The sequence below is a fragment of the Tribolium castaneum genome, chromosome 7, assembly GCF_031307605.1.
Source record: "Tribolium castaneum strain GA2 chromosome 7, icTriCast1.1, whole genome shotgun sequence".
NCBI lineage: Eukaryota > Metazoa > Arthropoda > Insecta > Coleoptera > Tenebrionidae > Tribolium > Tribolium castaneum.
The window spans coordinates 17,946,115-17,966,320 of record NC_087400.1 but is presented as its reverse complement, the minus strand read 5'-3'; the positions used below and the strand labels follow the sequence as shown (position 1 = coordinate 17,966,320).

At 34.6% G+C, this 20,206-nt stretch overlaps 1 protein-coding gene and 1 long non-coding RNA gene across 5 annotated transcripts in view; one reads left to right on the top strand and one right to left on the bottom strand.

The window, feature by feature from the left end:
* LOC107398920 (uncharacterized) overlaps positions 1-20,206 on the bottom strand; it is a 302,351-nt gene that overhangs the window by 248,819 nt on the left and 33,326 nt on the right. The window lies entirely within an intron of this gene.
* Positions 208-2,779, top strand: LOC135266692 (uncharacterized). 3 transcript variants are annotated; one of them, XR_010334835.1, is made up of 5 exons: positions 208-222; positions 363-1,659; positions 1,726-1,996; positions 2,050-2,548; positions 2,601-2,779. It is a non-coding gene; the product is annotated as an uncharacterized LOC135266692 (long non-coding RNA). The 3 variants fall into 3 exon arrangements; XR_010334834.1 differs by having other exon boundaries at positions 363-1,870; positions 1,938-1,996; XR_010334833.1 differs by having other exon boundaries at positions 363-1,996.

Below are 20,206 nucleotides of genomic sequence, written 5' to 3'. Positions count from 1 at the left end.
ATATGTATCTGTAGTCTTAATAATGTACGGTTTATTTATAATTATGTAATTCAGAATTTACCGAAATAAACGTTTAAAGTTTTAATCTCGTTTCCTTCTCCTACTTCATTAACCTGCCCTCTCCACTCTAGTTAAGATTACAAAAAGTATAAAGGGATCAACTTTTAGTGTGTGAAATAATTTTTATTGAAATATCAACAGTCAACACAACCATCATGTCTAGTAAGTAGAAATAATTTTTACATTATTTTATTTTAAATTTTTTCCGAATCAATTGTTTGAAATTTAATTACAACACTTCATCATCAGTCTTAATAAATTAATGTAATCTATTTATTAAATTTCTCTTTCTTTTGTTACAGAACATCCCGCAGGTTACTATGGGGACTATAACCCAGATTTGGTTGTTAACCACGCTGGGTTAACCGAAGAGGAGGTGGACCACCTCCTCACCCAAATTCCCGCGGGCACCTTCGAGTGGGTTTCCCTTATTAACATCTATCTGCGACTGGAACCGCCCCCATCCCTTGGAGGTTATTTTGATATTTTTACCGTGGGGCGCTTGACCGCCGCGATAGACACCGATGAGGAGCGGGGTATAATTGACATTTGGGTATGGGTACATTAAACCTCATACATGTTGGATCGTTTTATGATGTTCATAGCGTTTTTTATGATGTTCATAGCGTTAGGTTTGGCTTAAAAACTGCAATTAAAAATTTATTTAGGTGTATGACTTTTTTAGTTTAAGTATGTAGTTTGTTTTATGTATAATAAAAAATAATATTCATTCTGATTATTTTTGTGATCTTATTTCCTGTCTAACGTTTTTTTCTTGTAAATTTATGAATCAAAAATTTTATAAATATCCAGTTGTATTTGATTATTAATTTATCGTTACAATCATTTTCCCCAAAAAATTTATATCCAATAGTTTACAAACAATATATACATTTCTAATAGTTAAAACACATTTATACATCTTTTATAAAAAAAGTGGATTTGTTTAATTGAAATAGGTAAAAATTCATATCCAAAACCTTAATTAATTACTGGGCGGTTAACATTTTTTACCAAAAGATTTTGAAGAATTTACAACAATTTATCATAAACCCTCAACAGATGATATAGTAATTATTGTAAAAGCTGAAGTTTATATTTTTTTCATTATCTACTTTTAGATTTAAAACTAATTATCCGAAATCTATAAGCGAAGAATTTAAAATATCAAGTCCAATTTCGGCAGCGATAACAACTTACTCAGGTGGTATTTATCTTTTTCTCAGAGATAATACATATATTACATTATCTAGTTGCATCTCTGGATATAATGTTCCTGGTTTAACAAACGAATTATTTGAAGGTGTTCCTAATAAAATAACAAGGACATTTAGATATTTAAACGGAAAGCTGTACTTTTTTAATGAAAATAATTACTTTGAATATGATGAGTTTACTAAGAGTGTCATACAAGCGGGACCTAAAACTTTATCTATATTTAACATTAATTGTCCGCGAGAACCCATCTTAATTCAATTGAAAAAATTATCTTTTAAAAAGATTATTACACACAATGCAGTCCTGGTTGAAAATTTAACAGATTATACTCGTGAAGAAGATAGTTGGTGTAGTTGGTGTATTCATCAGTGTTTGTTTACAGTAAGTTTATATTACAACTTAATAAAACGTTCTTTCTAAACATCTAATTTAAACATCTAATTTCAGCTTCAGACCTACAAAAGTTGTGCCAAAAAGACGCATCGTAAGTTTATCGAAAATATTGACTTCGGCACAAGTTCTTCATCCACAAATTCTTCCGATTCAGACTACTGAATTCTTCTCTAAAACCAACATAAATAATCTTTTTTTGGTAAATTCTTTAATTTTTTAAATTTGTTTACCACATTTGATTGCTAAAAATGTGTTTAATTTTTTAGGAAAATTTTTATCAAATTTTTATCAAACAAAAAGTGCGTCACAAAATTCCTACGATAAGGTAAACCACAAAATTAGTATTAAATCATATTTTATTTCATTTTTATTTTTTAGGAAAGCGTGTTATCTGTTAACCGCAAAAATTGATTATAAAAGTTCCGTTTTTTACACATTTCACCAGTTTTATTAAAACTATCTTTGTGAGAAGTTGTATGTGCTCCGCTGTGTATTTTTGCATTTAAATTTCAAAGGATTCTGTAATGGCTGATCAACTATTAAATCTGAATAAAATTGCTGCCTGTGAATATACTGATACATATGTCAGTGCCAACGATTTGGAAGTGAACAAGAAATATAAAATCATCAATTTAACCAAGGCAAACACACAACATGGGGTTATGATGGTAGCATATCTGGACAACGTCGGTAAAGTTTTTTTACCTAAACGACTAACAGCAGTTATGAATGATACCATAATTACGACACTAATGGAAGGACTCGGATCTTATTTGATTTATATGGGACGTAAGCAAGCTAATGGAAATCAGGAACATGATGCCCACATTTTTAATTTCGAACGTATTGTTCACGAAGATTAATGTAAAATTTTTTGGTAAGTGTCATGTTCACCTCTATTTAAAAAACTAATTTATGATTTTTTTCAGGTTTCCAAAATAGACAGCACTATCCACTCTACCTACCTGAGGTTCGACTCCCCATGGAAGGAACAACAACAACAACAACTTTTTTTGCATTATATTTTAAACAAATAACAAAATAAACTTGGTGCGCAACAGACAAGTTAGGCAAACAACATTACAAAAATAAAAAACTACATATACTAGGTTTTTTTTCCTTATCGATAAAATAATGACTTTCCTTTATTAGTTATTAGTGACAAGCGCGATGATTTTCTAATATTTTGCTTAACTCAATACAGCATGTATTGTATATATACTTCATGTATTCACAATTGCACATTTCAAAAATCATATATTCAAAATTTCACAACCCCAAAAACCAAAAATTTCACAACCCCAAAAAGCTACTACTACTACTACTACTTGTTTTCTTGGTTGCATATTCGCAAACGGGCGGGGGGTGTGTTTAAAAAAAAAAAATGGAGGCCAGCGCCATCTTTGATTGACGGCTGCGCTGACGGCAGCGCCATCTAGCGAAAAGTTTGCAGACCGTGGCGCCATCTAACGTGAGAATTTAGGCGGAATTTGTGACGACATCGGCGCTACCAACATTACACCCAATATTAATTTTTAAATAAATTAAAATTTTGGCGCCATTTTTTTTAACAAACAAACATGGCCGACTAATTTCAAATATTAATTTTGAAATAATTTAAATTTGGCGCCAATTTACCATTAAACAAAAATGACCGCCGCCGACTTTCAAACTTCCAAGATGGCGACGATTATTATTATTATTATTATTATTATACTACATAAATATATTTGCATCATCACAAATGGCGTCAGTCGGCCGCAGGCCGGCTGACCAGCTGGTCGCAGGCCAGCGAGCTGCGATTACGCGCTTGCGTCTGCGGCTGACTGACACAATTTTCACACATGCGCAGTAGAGGGAGGTGGAGGTGGTTTTTGAACCGGCTATCTCTATCTACTAACTAGCTCGCACGAACTCTTTTGAGATATTATATCGTGGAGCGGCTTCGGATGAACGCCCCAATATAAGATTGTCTTATGATGTAAAAATGTAATGATTTCGTCGGTCACCTTCCGTTCGAATCGAGATGTTTGAAAAGCACGCCCACATTGATGAGGACCCTCGTGAGACTATCTTACAATACTTTGTATTCTACAATTCAATCTTTAAGCGATTTGCCGGAACGAAAAACCATCCTCTTCAAGCCCCACAACTCGGCCGAGTTCAAAATCGTTGAGCTGCCTAAAATTGCTACGCCTTCGCACCCTTGCATTTTTCTTAAGAGTGCTAACTGAACGATGAAACGGGTCAACTAGACAAAGAAATCAAAAGGGAAGGGACGTGTATTAATTACTATTAAGAAGGCGTCCAATTTTGCTTGATTGCTTCTTTTGTGGGGAAGACAATTGGTCGGGAATAACCGGTCAATACCGTTTTTCCCGAAAGTTATTTGATTATTAATTAGTGTCTGAACTATTATTCAAAGCGGTCATTAACTCGAAGCGCAAAATAATGATAACAATCACAATAAATTTTTGATTGTTTTGTGCAGATACTGCCAACGATTTGTTGTAATTACAAACTCCTCTGATTTACGAATAGTATGCTACAACAACATTAGACTATTCTGCATTAATAAAGTTCATTCAAGTAGTATTAGACTGCATAGCAACACAGTTAAACCGTACAGCACAATTCTAATGCACTAATACGTAATAATCGTTACTAATTAATGTCTTATAATTGGAACAGCCTTTTGTAATGTGAACCATTTCACACGCTTCTGGGATACGAGCGAATATACTGCTTATCTAGGGCATTTTAATCAAAACTTCCTCAATTCCATATCTGAATGTGGAATCAACAAAGAACCATGGATTCGCTTAGACGTACACTTCCAGACGTCCATCATAAACATTTGATAATCATTTCAATTTCGCATAATTATCGTTCTCTTCAGCCAAAGCAAATGCAATAAATTGCTAGCAATTGTTGTTATAAACCATTCAATTGCACTTATGGGAGAGAAGGCTGAATCATTAATATAAATAAAAACGGCTCGTTTAAATTAAATTCCCCATCAATTGGAATTATTTACATTATCAACACACAAATAAATCAATAAATATTCGATTACTCACGTTACCATATCCTTTATTGAGACGTAATAGATTTTTAATATAGGTTACATTTCATTGATTGAACTGAAAGAATTCCAAATTAAGTTATAAATCCAGAAATTCCGTGAGTCATGGTTGTTAAGTACGTTTAAAAATTTGATTTATGTTTGTACTTCCATTTATCTCCGTGGATAATGGACTAAGACACTAATTGGACATGGCAGACTTAATTTACCTAACGCTTAACATGTCATTTCAAATTTGAAATTTTATAAATAAAAGCCTCAGTAGTGTATTACTTTTATAAATATTTAATATCGCGCTCTTATTTTAAGTCAGAGGGTGATTAGTGCACCGAAAAACCGCCTCTGTTTGTAGCCGCCAGCAGCATAATCCGAACCCGATTATGTGATACGCTGTCCATTTAATTCATGAGGTTTCCAGCCTCGATTGACCTCATCAGCAAATCAGTCGGAAATGTACTTGTTTGAATACTAAATGCATAATCCTAGAGAATGCAAACCAAATATTTCCGAGGAAAAAATCCTGGAATCATTTGTTTGTCGGGAAAATTTCTTTGCGTCAGAAAAACTCTCAGGTTACCAATAAAAGTTCAGCTTACGAAGACACGTTCAATTTCCACAAAACCAGTCACTTTAAAATTGACAAACAAGGAAAATATTAAATTACGATTCGGAACGCTCTGCATTAAAAACAAAACTATTAATAAGGAAAAAATCAATAGTGTCAATATCAATAAATGTCCAATTAAAAAATATTTTGTAAGCGGAGCATGAAATAAAATTTGTTTCTTTATCGTTGAATGGTCAGGGTTAAACAGAATTAAAAATGATGTTTGTGTGAAATTGCGATCGGTGGAATAAATCGGTATTTGATTGTGATGTTTGAAACCTTAAAACGGCGATAGAAGGTTTCAAGGAAAATTAATTTGTATCGCATTAGTCACGAAATTTGTTGTTAATAGGAGTACATTCGTTTCGAATGGACAAAGTTTAATCATATTACAAAACGGGAACAGTACTGGCGTTATGGAAATACAGTAACCGCTCAAATACAACGGCTTTGTTAATACAGCTAAGCTTCATACATAATACTGGCATCAGATTACTTGGTACACGTCGTACAGCGGTGCTATAAATCGTAACAAGTTGCGAAAATTTCCAGGCTTAATATATTTTGAAACGTTTTTGAAAATAAAGTCGCTTTAGGCGGGGCGTATTTCTCAATAAACGGCATTAAAATTACGAATAGGTTTTATTTATCTTAATAAGTGACTTTTATCTGTCCCGTGTGAATTTCTGGACCATATCCTTGATTGGTTTCGTGCTTTCGACGCTTTTTGCTCTCTAATTAGATATGAATTGTGCTGCAGACACCCCGCGCTATCACCCCCAACATAACGGTCGCTCCCTCGATAAGGAAAAATTATGCAATATATTTAAACTCAATTAGTGTCATGTTTCAACATTACCATACCAAATTGATGTGCATAAATTGGCGCCTGTAATTGTACAACGAATTAGGGATTCATAAAAGTGTGCAACGTTACTTTAACAAAATTAAATTTATCGTCATGACAAATTCGCTTTTACCACTTTTATCTCAACTTTCTGTTTCATTATTCGTTTAAGCGTAAAAATTCCCCAACTCTCAAAAAGAGGTTTTATTTTTTGACACGCTAGAGTTGTTACTTGGTATTCGGTAAATCGCCAGAAAACCCATCGGAAAGTTCTTTTATTATAAAACATTCACGACTTAATGAACACACGTTGCCATTCGAAGCATTTCTTTGCCGTAATGGCTGATAATGTAACCTTGTTTAGACGCAAGTATACATTAGCATACTGCCTCGCAAGTCGATATCGGTTAACTTCCCCGATTAAACATTTCATTATAATAAGATGATCCTGCCGCCTCCGAAGACGGCGGCAATTAATGCGTACACTAAGTGCTCTCTCAGACGCAGCTTAAACGTCTCCTTCAACTGACAGCCCCAAATTGAAACAATGATTCGGCCAGTAAACATCGACCCTACAACTTTAATGAAAACAACTTATAACGACTTCTGCTTCCCAAAATTCCCTCGCAAAGATTACATTCCAACTTTCCAAATTCAATTTGAAAAATTTAAATTACATTCGTTCTGATGTTCCATATGAAGTTACTCCGCAAAACTCTACAACGAAACTCTATGTATAATAACGACTCGAATAAAGCACACCCGCACATTTTTCTTGCGAAAATAAAACACCCAACTAATTACCGTCAACTAGCACAAACTTTTATTATAACTTATGCAACCAACAGGACAACTTTACATAAACGACTATAAATTCATCTAGCATTGTAACACGTTCCCTCGAGAAAATAAGATGCAAAGTATTTTAAAATCCCCTCATAATTTTCAAGCTTTGTTTCGCTATCATTTTTTCGCACATGCAACTTATTTAACTTTCCCGTCTCCTTGTATCGATATTTCTAAATCCTATTATACAAAATCGTTTTATTTAAAGTTTCCAACTCAAAAATCCTCGACTTATACCAAACTTACAACTTGTACTTTAACTTTCATATTTTCGCATTTCCGAACAACAGAAACAATTTAACGCCCAGCACCCTTTCGCAAATCCAACCTAGAGTAATGAGCAGAAATGGTGGATGCGCCGGGTAGGTGATCCAAGTCAAATAAAAGCGTCATCGATCTCGCGATAGAACAAGATGGAATTTCATTTGGTTGTGGATTTATTGCTTGAGACAGCAAATAAACAGAATAAATAACGATTAAGCTTTGAAAAACGTGTAATTGATTTATTTCGCTATTAATTTAAGGAAACTGTTTATTGAGTTTGCGCTTGGCTTGTTTACCGAATTCCTTAAGATTTTAAGCATGTTCCGTGAGCGTATAAAGTGTTTTTTAGCGGAGCTTATCAAAATTGAGTTTTTCACGGTTATGGTTTCGTTATAAATTGGGGAAGTGTAAACGAATTAATATTAAGTATGTAATTATGCAGCGCTTTGTCAGGGAATTATCTCAGTTTACGTTTAAAGCGATGCATGTACACGTAAATATGAATGATTTGCAAATAGGGGAGCTAATGAGGCACGTGATAGCATTTAGCAGGTCTTAGAGAAGTACGCCGTAATAAGTGGTGCCTTCAAAAGCATTACAGCGAAAGCCGTGAACAAGTTAACAGTACCAATACGTGACAACTTATAACGAACTTACTACACGTGCGTTACGAGGGCACGTCCACAACTCTCCCCCGATAAAAATTAAACACACTCATTCATCGATTAGATTATTTTTCTATCACTCGTCGTGCGGAAAATATGCAAACAAAATTAAATAGAAGAAAGATGCTTCAATGTGCCGTTGGTTTTTATTTTTAAGTACGTAAAGACCCCAAATTGTAAACGTACTTTTTGTTTTGAGAGAAAAAGAGATGAACGTAAAGCTGAAATATAACTTCAAACTTTAGTTGACTTATACGCCCGGTATGTTTTGAGAGAATCTGATGAAAAATTAGAGAATTAAATTGAAAAAAGCGGAACAAAATGCTTTCTCGAGCTAATTCGCCGACTTTTGAACTAAATGTATTTGCATTTTAGAAGAATTATTGCAATTATTTAGTTTGTAATGTTGATTTATTTAAAAAGTTTGTGTTAAAATATCTGCAAAAGACGGTCAGTACCTAGGGCCTCGTGGCCTAGTGGTATAAGCGCCACTTACGACGGTGGAGGTTGGGGGTTCGAACCCCGGATCAGGTGTAAGAATTTTTCTATGAAAAAAAGTGTAGAAAAGGTAAGTGAAACAACACGTAAACAAAAATAAGAGATTGAGAAAACACATAGACGAATAAACGTAAAGCAGAGCATAAAACTAAGAGAAATAAGAAAATAATGCGGCAAAAATGTAAAAGTACGTAAAGGCCCCAAATTGTAAACGTACTTTTTGTTTTGAGAGAAAAAGAGATGAACGTAAAGATGAAATATAACTTCAAACTTTAGTTGACTTATACGCCCGGTATGTTTTGAAAGAATCTGATGAAAAATTAGAGAATTAAATTGAAAAAAGTGGAACAAAATGCTTTCTCGAGCTAATTCGCCGACTTTTGAACTAAATGTATTTGCATTTTAGGAGAATTATTGCAATTATATAGTTAGAATGTTGATTTATTTAAAAAGTTTGTGTTAAAATATCTGCAAAAGACGGTCAGTACCTAGGGCCTCGTGGCCCAGTGGTATAAGCGCCACTTACGACGGTGGAGGTTGGGGGTTCGAACCCCGGATCAGGTGTAAGAATTTTTCTATGAAAAAAAGTGTAGAAAAGGTAAGTGAAACAACACGTAAACAAAAATAAGAGATTGAGAAAACACATAGACGAATAAACGTAAAGCAGAGCATAAAACTAAGAGAAATAAGAAAATAATGCGGCAAAAATGTAAAAGTACGTAAAGGCCCCAAATTGTAAACGTACTTTTTGTTTTGAGAGAAAAAGAGATGAACATAAAGGTGAAATATAACTTCAAACTTTAGTTGTCTTATACGCCCGGTATGTTTTGATAGAATCTGATGAAAAATTAGAGAATTAAATTGAAAAAAGTGAAACAAAGTGCTTTCTCGAGCTAATTCGCCGACTTTTGAACTAAATATATCTGTATTTTAGGAGAATTATTGCAATTATATAGTTAGTAATGTTGATTTATTTAAAAAGTTTGTGTTAAAATATCTGCAAAAGACGGTCAGTACCTAGGGCCTCGTGGCCCAGTGGTATAAGCGCCACTTACGACGGTGGAGGTTGGGGGTTCGAACCCCGGATCAGGTGTAAGAATTTTTCTATGAAAAAAAGTGTAGAAAAGGTAAGTGAAACAACACGTAAACAAAAATAAGAGATTGAGAAAACACATAGACGAATAAACGTAAAGCAGAGCATAAAACTAAGAGAAATAAGAAAATAATGCGGCAAAAATGTAAAAGTACGTAAAGGCCCCAAATTGTAAACGTACTTTTTGTTTTGAGAGAAAAAGAGATGAACGTAAAGATGAAATATAACTTCAAACTTTAGTTGACTTATACGCCCGGTATGTTTTGAAAGAATCTGATGAAAAATTAGAGAATTAAATTGAAAAAAGTGGAACAAAATGCTTTCTCGAGCTAATTCGCCGACTTTTGAACTAAATGTATTTGCATTTTAGGAGAATTATTGCAATTATATAGTTAGAATGTTGATTTATTTAAAAAGTTTGTGTTAAAATATCTGCAAAAGACGGTCAGTACCTAGGGCCTCGTGGCCCAGTGGTATAAGCGCCACTTACGACGGTGGAGGTCGGGGGTTCGAACCCCGGATCAGGTGTAAGAATTTTTCTATGAAAAAAAGTGTAGAAAAGGTAAGTGAAACAACACGTAAACAAAAATAAGAGATTGAGAAAACACATAGACGAATAAACGTAAAGCAGAGCATAAAACTGAGAGAAATAAAAAAATTATGCGGCAAAAATGTAAAAGTACGTAAAGGCCCCAAATTGTAAACGTACTTTTTGTTTTGAGAGAAAAAGAGATGAACGTAAAGATGAAATATAACTTCAAACTTTAGTTGACTTATACGCCCGGTATGTTTTGAGAGAATCTGATGAAAAATTAGAGAATTAAATTGAAAAAAGTTGAACAAAATGCTTTCTCGAGCTAATTCGCCGACTTTTGAACTAAATGTATTTGCATTTTAGGAGAATTATTGCAATTATATAGTTAGAATGTTGATTTATTTAAAAAGTTTGTGTTAAAATATCTGCAAAAGACGTTCAGTACCTAGGGCCTCGTGGCCCAGTGGTATAAGCGCCACTTACGACGGTGGAGGTCGGGGGTTCGAACCCCGGATCAGGTGTAAGAATTTTTCTATGAAAAAAAGTGTAGAAAAGGTAAGTGAAACAACACGTAAACAAAAATAAGAGATTGAGAAAACACATAGACGAATAAACGTAAAGCAGAGCATAAAACTGAGAGAAATAAAAAAATAATGCGGCAAAAATGTAAAAGTACGTAAAGGCCCAAAATTGTAAACGTACTTTTTGTTTTAAGAGAAAAAGAGATGAACGTAAAGGTGAAATATAACTTCAAACTTTAGTTGTCTTATACGCCCGGTATGTTTTGATAGAATCTGATGAAAAATTAGAGAATTAAGTTGAAAAAAGTGGAACAAAATGCTTTCTCGAGCTAATTCACCGACTTTTGAACTAAATGTATTTGCATTTTAGGAGAATTATTGCAATTATATAGTTAGTAATGTTGATTTATTTAAAAAGTGTGTGTTAAAATATCTGCAAAAGACGGTCAGTACCTAGGGCCTCGTGGCCCTGTGGTATAAGCGCCACTTACGACGGTGGAGGTCGGGGGTTCGAACCCCGGATCAGGTATAAGAATTTTTCTATGAAAAAAAGTGTAGAAAAGGTAAGTGAAACAACACGTAAACAAAAATGAGAGATTAGTAAAATTAGTAAAGTAAAGCAGAGCATAAAACTGAGAGAAATAAGAAAATAATGCGCCAAAAATGTAAAAGTACGTAAAGGCCCCAAATTGTAAACGTACTTTTTGTTTTGAGAGAAAAAGAGATGAACGTAAAGGTGAAATATAACTTCAAACTTTAGTTGACTTATACGCCCGGTATGTTTTGATAGAATCTGATGAAGCAGAGCATAAAACTGAGAGAAATAAGAAAATAGTGCGGCAAAAATTTTTAAGTACGTAAAGACCCCAAATTGTAAGTGAAATATTTATCAGCGATTAAAATGATTCATGAAAAGGAGTTTGATAAATCAGCGCCAATAAGTTTTATCAGGTTGGGCGAAGTGAGGGGTTGGAGGCGGCGGCAATGTAATGATAAATTCGATGCATTAATCTCTGGGCCTTGTCTAGAATCTAGCATGTCCCTTAACTCGGCACCACTACATTTTAATTAATCCAACAGCAGCTTGGAAAAAGTAATTAGTAGATCGAGATATGTATCTGCTGGCCTGGGGTTGAGCTAGTCGAACACTTAGTCGCTGCTTCACGGTATAGGCATGATTTATTCGTGAACATTTGGTGCCATGTTCTTTTTAGCTCCCCGAAAGACAAAGGGAGAGAATTGTCCGATGGCGCGATCATTTCACCCAAGATATATTTAAAATTACGGCTCCCGAAGGAACGCATCTCTTCTCATAATATGCATGTTTATAATTTGTCATAAATAAAAGTCTTCTAAACTTTTTGCGCTTTGCATTTTCCCATTTATTAAGCCGGTCGTGGAGACCCACTCTGCTAAAAAATGCAAAACGACTCTTTTAAAAATCTTATTTTATTCGTCATACGTCAAAGCCTGACTTAGAGACGCCCTACGACCATTTAGTACTCCGTCTAACTTCCTAAATAACTCGACGAACTTCGTTAATATGAAAGCCCTTTTAATTGTAAGTCAGTTAAAATGATTAATTTTTTCTATATTTTGCTGTTTAATCAAACTCGGAAAGTCTTCAAGCAAATACAAAATTCCAACTTCCATTTGGTTTGTTTGAGTTTTTTTCAAATGCAAATTATAGGGCAACAGCCTTAGCTCAGCAAATTTATGGAGACTTGCCCTTTTGAACCGCGAGAGGGAAAGAGTTCACTTTTTGCTCTTTTCAGCTCATCTAATTAATACGTCAACAATACGCAGCTAATTTACGGTTGTTATAATTAAAGCAAACACAATTTCTTATCAAAGTCGTTTATTAATTAACATAATAATAATTAAAATCAGAAAATTTATTACATCTCTCAAAGTACATTGCCACATTCTCGGGACGCTAATAACTTAATTGCCACTTTTTTAATAGCGAGTAATTAAATTTCGTCTTAATAACATACCGTGTGGCCTGAAACGGAAATCATACATAAACACACACTTAATTAGCACAGTTTTCCAACGTAATTACTCATTTAACTACAATTACTAAATTAACGGTGGCGTGTCACATCGCAATTATCATAAATATTTATGTCCCTTATGTTTAAATACAGTAAACACTTTAACGAGGGCTGATTTCAACCTGAAAAGCAACGCACCTTCAGAAACAACACTACTATTATCCTATTTAAAACTATTAAACGATAAAATTGTTAATATAGCGTGAACCGAGACCAAGGCCAGAAGCCAGATATCGACCTGCAAAAATCCCCCATCAACCTAAATATAATGAAATGGCAAAAACAAAGTACAAGGAAACTCTTTTGCATGCCTACATTTTTATTCAAACTATCCACTTATTTCCAATAAAGGAGAATAATAGAGTTCATACAATATTTAATTTGAAATGTCACGGACTTTTGATACGTCACAAACCAAAACCTACATTGTCTCCCATTCAAAATAAATCTTTTTGTACTCGGCGATTTCGAATTAATTCATGTTTCGTGTGGATAACACTTTTCACAAATTAAGTGACTTTAAAAGGGGAGGTATTTTGGTCGCGTGAGTGTTTTATCATTTACAGGAATCACTTGCGTCAACTCAAGTGCATGATATTATTTTAAAATAGACAGATCATCAAACGTGCACTCCGAACCCCAATTACGGGTGTAAAAGTGCAAAAGGATAAACAATTTATCTCCGGAACTGCAATATTTCGCAAAAAGTAGAGCAAAGCATGGATGATTAATTGATAGTACAATCTGTGACTGAGTAACCATGATCTTACTAGCGTCAAAGCTTTAATGATGTTGACACAATTTTAAGTTGCTCGTATTTTAGTAACGATATCTGCTACTTATATTTGTTGTTTACAAACAATTACTGTAATTGAGATTAATGGACGAAGTTTCATTTATTGTTCCACCAAGTGTACTACAATCAATCCTTCAGCCCGAAGAAAAAACACGGATTCGGCCCTTAAAATTTTAATTAATAATAAAGACAAATAACCCCTATAGTCCAACTACTAATCACCAGAGTTAATTATAACTTGTCAAAAATAGATTTAAAAACGCCACTTTAATTTGATTCAATTCTTGTGAAATAAGTTAGTGGTGCATTACTAATCTATTAAAAATTCTAACCGATCCGGAAAGACATAATATTATAAACTCGTAACATTCAAATGGTGGGTTGGGGAATCGAACCAAATTAATTGTTTCCAATATCCGACTATCGTAGTTGTGCTATTTGTTGTTCATCATTTTCAAATGTTTATTATTAGTTAATTATGGAGTAGTGATCGGTGGGTATACAATAACCCTAGTCTGTTATGCATGACTCGAAACCTGCTATGAAACCAGAGGTCTGTGCTGTGTACACCAACAAAGGTGGACCACTAATTACATAAAATCAAACCCTTTGCGATTGTCTCTGTAGGAATAATAATAATATAGAATTTGTCCACAATCACTCAAAAAATTATGAACCCGATAAACTGATACATCATTTCCTGCTAACAAAATATAGTGATAACTAGGGATGTATGAAACAGCGCTTTGATTAAAAATAAATCATAGAAAAATTAAACTTTTAGTTGTTAAAATTAAAAATTTTTCTATAGGAAAAGATACGAAACAAAAATTTATTTTGTGCTTAAAATAATGATGAATCTTAATTAAAAACATAAAGGTCTTTTTATTTTAACGTCCTAGAGCAATAATGAAACATCATTTAAACGTCAAAGATGTTTCTAGTAGTTACCATAATTTACGATGGACAGTTTCACCACCAAAATATTGAGGTTTGACTTAAAAAACTCAATCTGTGCATAAAATAGTGTATGTATGATAGGCTAACTCATTTTATGGCCTTTCTCGAAATAAGGCTTCAGGCCATAAAACCTTCTTTACGTCCTTAATATATAAATAGCTATGAAATTTCGTCCTCTATTAATAAACAAGGGGCAAGCCTGGGGAGTTTCAGGCAAGCATCCTGTATATCAAAAAAGAGATGAAATGTATTCCCCGTGCAACTATTGCATGGAATTGTTTATTAGGGAGTCTGTAATTACATTACCTAGTACATCAGATATCGAAAATAGATACTGCGGAGGTTGTGGAGCTTCTCTGTGGTAAATAATTCCTAGCGATTGATAATTGATCTGTGTGTTTTATTTGGAGTGGCTAAGGCTTGAGGATAAAGAGGCGGTTTTGGTGCAGCAAATGGCAGATGAAGGCGACTATGTGTTAGCGTGTTAGTTCAGATAAAGCACGGCAAGTACTAGGTCAGAACATCAAGGCAAGCAGAGCAGGATATTGCGATTGAATATGAATGAGCCCCTACCTAGTTCCGCACGGGCGCGACACTGAACCTGCGTAACACGATTCATCTCCGGCAATACAGCACTCTCACCTCCACTTGGTATCTTATAATGCAAGATACATTTAATCTACGCCGAAATTATACTATTGCAAACGTGCAATCGACGGCTCAAATTGATTCCGCATATCAATGAGGCCGTGCTTGTAAATGCTACTACAATTCGAATCATTAGTTATGATCCATGAATACTTAGGAAGGGTCGCGCATTCAAAGGCCGACTACTCCAATGACCTTTGTCCCTCTCTCAAATAAACTAAAACCATCCACATCTCGCCCCATCTACTCGAAACAATCAGCTCAGCTTCAGACCTTCTCATATGAATTTTGGCAACGGACCAGCACGTCCGCTGCTCAAAAGAAAACAAAGATTAATACATATAATAATAATAAACCACTCACACATCCCATACACATTTAAATTTCCAATACAGCTACTCAAGAAATTGAAAATCAACATTTACAATAAACTATGCAAACAACTCTCCGCATTATTCTATATTCAAATTCCATGCATACTTTTTCACGTTTTTATTACTGCGAACCCAACTATAAAACTCAATTCGAATCTCTCCCAAAACATATTTTCATTTTTACCCGACAATCAAGAGGACCAAATTTTACGGCCGTAAAAATTTTAACCCCACTGGATTAGCCTTGAACTAATGACCAACACTGCATACCACCAACATGAAATTTTTAGCTTAAATAAACTTTACAATACACAAATGCTGACCCCATTGCGTTAGCCGTAAACTAGCGACTAACATCGGTTCAAAAATGGTGGATGCGCCGGGAGTGAAAACAATCTAATTAAAGTTTGAATAAGTTATTGCTAAAAATCGGCACGAAAACGACTGACGTGGCGTATCAACATTTATTTGCTTAAATAAGTGTGCAAAAATGGTGGATGCGCCGGGCGAGAAAGCAAAACAACCAAGATTTGAATAAGTTCTATAGCGGAATAATTTCTGGAATTTTGTGTTTAACAATCGTAGCGTTTAATTCGTCTTGCATTCCGGGCACCGGGAGCGAACAATTAGTGCAACTGGTGTAGGGAGATAATGTCAAAAGTGCGCCGGTGGCTGTATCTATTTTTGCGATGGATTATTTTTGTGATTTTCCCAAGTATGTGGGAGCAGTGCGAGAACGCCAGTCAGCGGCTTCGCCCGTATCACAATAGCCCGAGAGACAGACATTTGATAATGGCGAGTAAAAGAAATCCCTTTGTGACCGCGCGTCATCTGCAACAAAACCTGCAAAACGCAACCGGGCGTTGAATATCCGAACAAACTGTTAAAAATCGCTTGCGCGAAGTTAGCGCAACTTCCTGGGGGCTTTTCCGATGTTGTACGTTGTACAAGTTTACGAATAGATCACTCGACGCGAAACAACGGATAATTTTTGAAACAGATAAAGTCGGCAAATTTTATTGGATCGAGTTGATCATGGCAGAAATGGATATGGAAATTCGCAGTTTACGGCGACCCCAAAATTCCCCAATCTCACCGCCATGGGAAAACCTTGGGGACTTCCGGAGATCCGGGAACGGTGTGAGGATACATGCCTTAGGAATACAGTAATAATGCAATAAACAGGGCACAAGTGTACACTCGAGCAGAACGAAACGGTCACCTCCGTCTAACGCAAATTTCGACATAATTACGACTAATTTTTCCTAATAGCTGGGGACAGTTGGACGGGTTACGTGGTTTGGCAGAACAATCAAAAGGAAGGGGAATGTGGACTTTAACATGGATAACGGATCTAGTTTATTTACTACCCCTGTGAAAAAAGTTTATAGCCCGTGAAACGGCTATACAGAAATCAGTTTTAGTATACTTTACAAGTTTAATATCTCATGAGCGTATTCTTTCCGTTTTTTATCCTTATGATCAATGTTTAAAAAAAGACACTGAATGGACTTTTGAAAAGTTTGCAAGTCATCTCTTTCAACATACCACTGTGCAAAGAAAGTTAAGGAATCTTTCAGGAAGTTCTTGAAAGCACAACTAATCCTGTGATGGTCAACACAATAGATGTGTCCCTTTAATATTCGAATGCCCGAATAGACACAACAGTCAATTCTTTAAATGTTCTTTGAAGTTAAAAATTCCTAATGACTGATGGCCTAGACAAGAAACAGCGATTTTTCCTTATCAGTTTTGTAAAGTATTACAAATTTATCGACAACACACATTCATGAAAAAGCTATCAATATAAAGGATTTGTTGACTCAGCCCTTCTTGCTGACGTTTTAATTTTGCTTACAATGCGTTTTTTCCTTTTATCTAACGTAGCGTAAGTAAACAAGAATCTATACAAATTTTGTGTACAAAACATCAAACAAAATCCACTCAAATTTCAAAAACAAAAATGGGATCTTTATATATTGTTCGGTTGCATATAAAAACCACGCGAATTTTATTATTGGCTAAAAATGAAGTTGCGTGGTTCACGCCTATTACTTTGAATGCGGGGTTGAAAAAATAAGACGTAATAAAATTTCGACCTGTGGAAAAAGAAATATGGAAATAGAATTACTTTTTAAAGCAAAACTAATTGCATAAAATTCGTCGATATCCGTTTATTGGATTCTAAGGTCCCTAATATTAAATCATTGAAATGTCAAAAGTTCGCTGTAATTAGCATTTATTTAAAAGAAAAAGTTCCGAAATGAATTTATCTGCTTGGAGATTCAGTATATGGGTGAATGTAGAGGTTGGAAGGATAGCTACATATCAAAGCCTGAATTTATAGGGGTGAATATTAATTCATAACGGGGGTGTCTACACGTGTAATTCGGTTTGTTCAACTGCACTCGAGACCCGGCGGGGTAGAAAGAAAAAAATATTGTAGACAGGCGATTAATATTATCTCATTTCTCCCAACACAAGCCCTTGTAATGCATTTAATAGATTAATTATTTATAGAAATTATAATAACACCATGCACGCAAATACTTCGATGAATTTCTATATTCCAAAGATTAGGGAAATTGTTCCACTACATAATGGAAATTACATAATGGAAATTAGATAGTTATTTTACGCACAAAAAAGGAAATTATATGAATTAAACAAAAAGGTGATCGATTTTGACACACCGGACAAATTTCCGAAAACCATAACTTTCCACCCTTTTTAGTATTCTGACCGCTAGAATAATTATTAACATAGTGTCACATCGCCGCCATTGTAATGTGGAATTATTCAACGAAGCCAATATAATTTCGTAACTGGGGTCACATTACAAAGTGGTTTAATATCCGTAATTAATCGGCACAACTATTTTGAAAAATGCACGTGTATCGGATCGATATGAGAGACAAAAAGCTGCTTTGTAATTCGATATCAAATAAAAAACCAAAAGCTCCTCTTTTGAGAATTCATTCTTGGAAGCAAAAAGTTTCAGGTTACGGGAACGCTGATTTTAAAATTCAGTGTACTGCGATAGGTAACACGTAACGTACACATAGTTGATATGTACATACATAATTGTATTTCCTGCACTAATTTGGTCTTGAAACCAAATACTTGGTAATTGCGGCGCAATTATCACACATAACTCGCACAGAGTGAAGGTAATTTTAGCATTAACTTGTAAGTAATCCTAGAACTTTGCTAGTTTTAGCTTAAGGACAATCGTCAGGATTCTGATGATGAAGCAGTTTGAATAGTTTGGCAATCCTGTTAGTTTGAAAGAAAATGTTCAATTTTGAATGAGTAACTGCCCTCATTTTATATGGTAATACCTAAAATTGAATGAATTTTCCCCGTAATTTGCATACATATCTGCTCTCCTCAAATTGTTTGATTATACATCATTTCGAGTAAACAATTTTCCCGGCTTCTTCTATGAACAATTCCCAAATTATCAAAGAAACTTGGATACGAATTGGGGAGTTATTCGAAAATATGAATATTGTTTACCTGCATGCCAGCAAATTGAATTTATAACGCCAAATAGAAGGCAAATGCAATATTGGCCTCCCTTTTTTCGGATAATTTGCAATTCTTTGCCTCGATATCAAATTCCTTCTAAGGGTTCGTCAATTAAAACCTTTTCAGCCGAAATGATTTTAAAATGCTAATTAAAAGTCCAACTTTGAGACTAGAACAACTCGTCGAGATAGTTTGCTTATTAACACAGTATAATAAAAATGGTGGATGCGCCGGGCTAGACTACACGTACAACGGTAACAAATAATTTACAAAATTTGTTTTCCGAAATAGCTTTTTGAATAAACGGAGGCAACTGGATAGTAAGAAATTAAAGAGAAAAGCACAAAGTTTTGGCATTGTGAGCTGGCTGTAGTTTTATCGTTGCAACTTAGTCAAACAATTCTTTTTAAGTAATTTGTTATCGCTCGTCTCAACTCGGCAAAAACTTGTTTTAATCATATTTCAAGTAAATTCCACTTACAGTTTTGAGTAATACAAGATGATGAATTGCGATCTTATCAAAGTTGCCGCAGAAAGAATAGACGTTTAGGTATCTCGGTTCGTAAGAAGAATTTAAGTTTTGTTAATTGGCGCGAGTTGAAAGGGAAGTCTGTTTTACCTGAGTCTTCAATCGTATTTAAAAGTGGCTATTAGGGGAAGAAGTTCCAGACTTATAAATACATTTGTATATCTTTATAAGTTTGTTTTGAAAAGTTGGTAAATATTTCGGTGTTTCTCCAATTAAAGTTTTACCGAACGTAAGACACTGATTAAGTTCGGATATAATTTTTTATTTTCGTAGTAAAACTAACTAGAAAGTTTTTATGATTTTGTTTTATGGGGAAAATTTTATTGTCATGGTCCATTTGATTTAATAATGAGAATCTGGAAGTTTATCGGGATGGCTGTTAACATGTTATAAGAACCCTGATAAATAAGTTTAGCGAGTAAAGGCCTTTTTAGACGCAGTTTAAGTGTTGGCAATAAATGAACGTCAAATCGATTTTTATCGGAAAGTAGGTGCCATTTGTACGGGATTTCGCAAGGAAATGAAGAAAAATGGGTACAGTTCGCAGCAATTATTCCAACAAATCCATTATTTGATTCTTAGTCGTACTTGTTAACTTGCTGTCAACGCTCTTTCGGAAATTCTTTTGTTGACGAATAGTTTTCTTCCTCTTCAAATCTAAAGGCATTCACTCCATTGG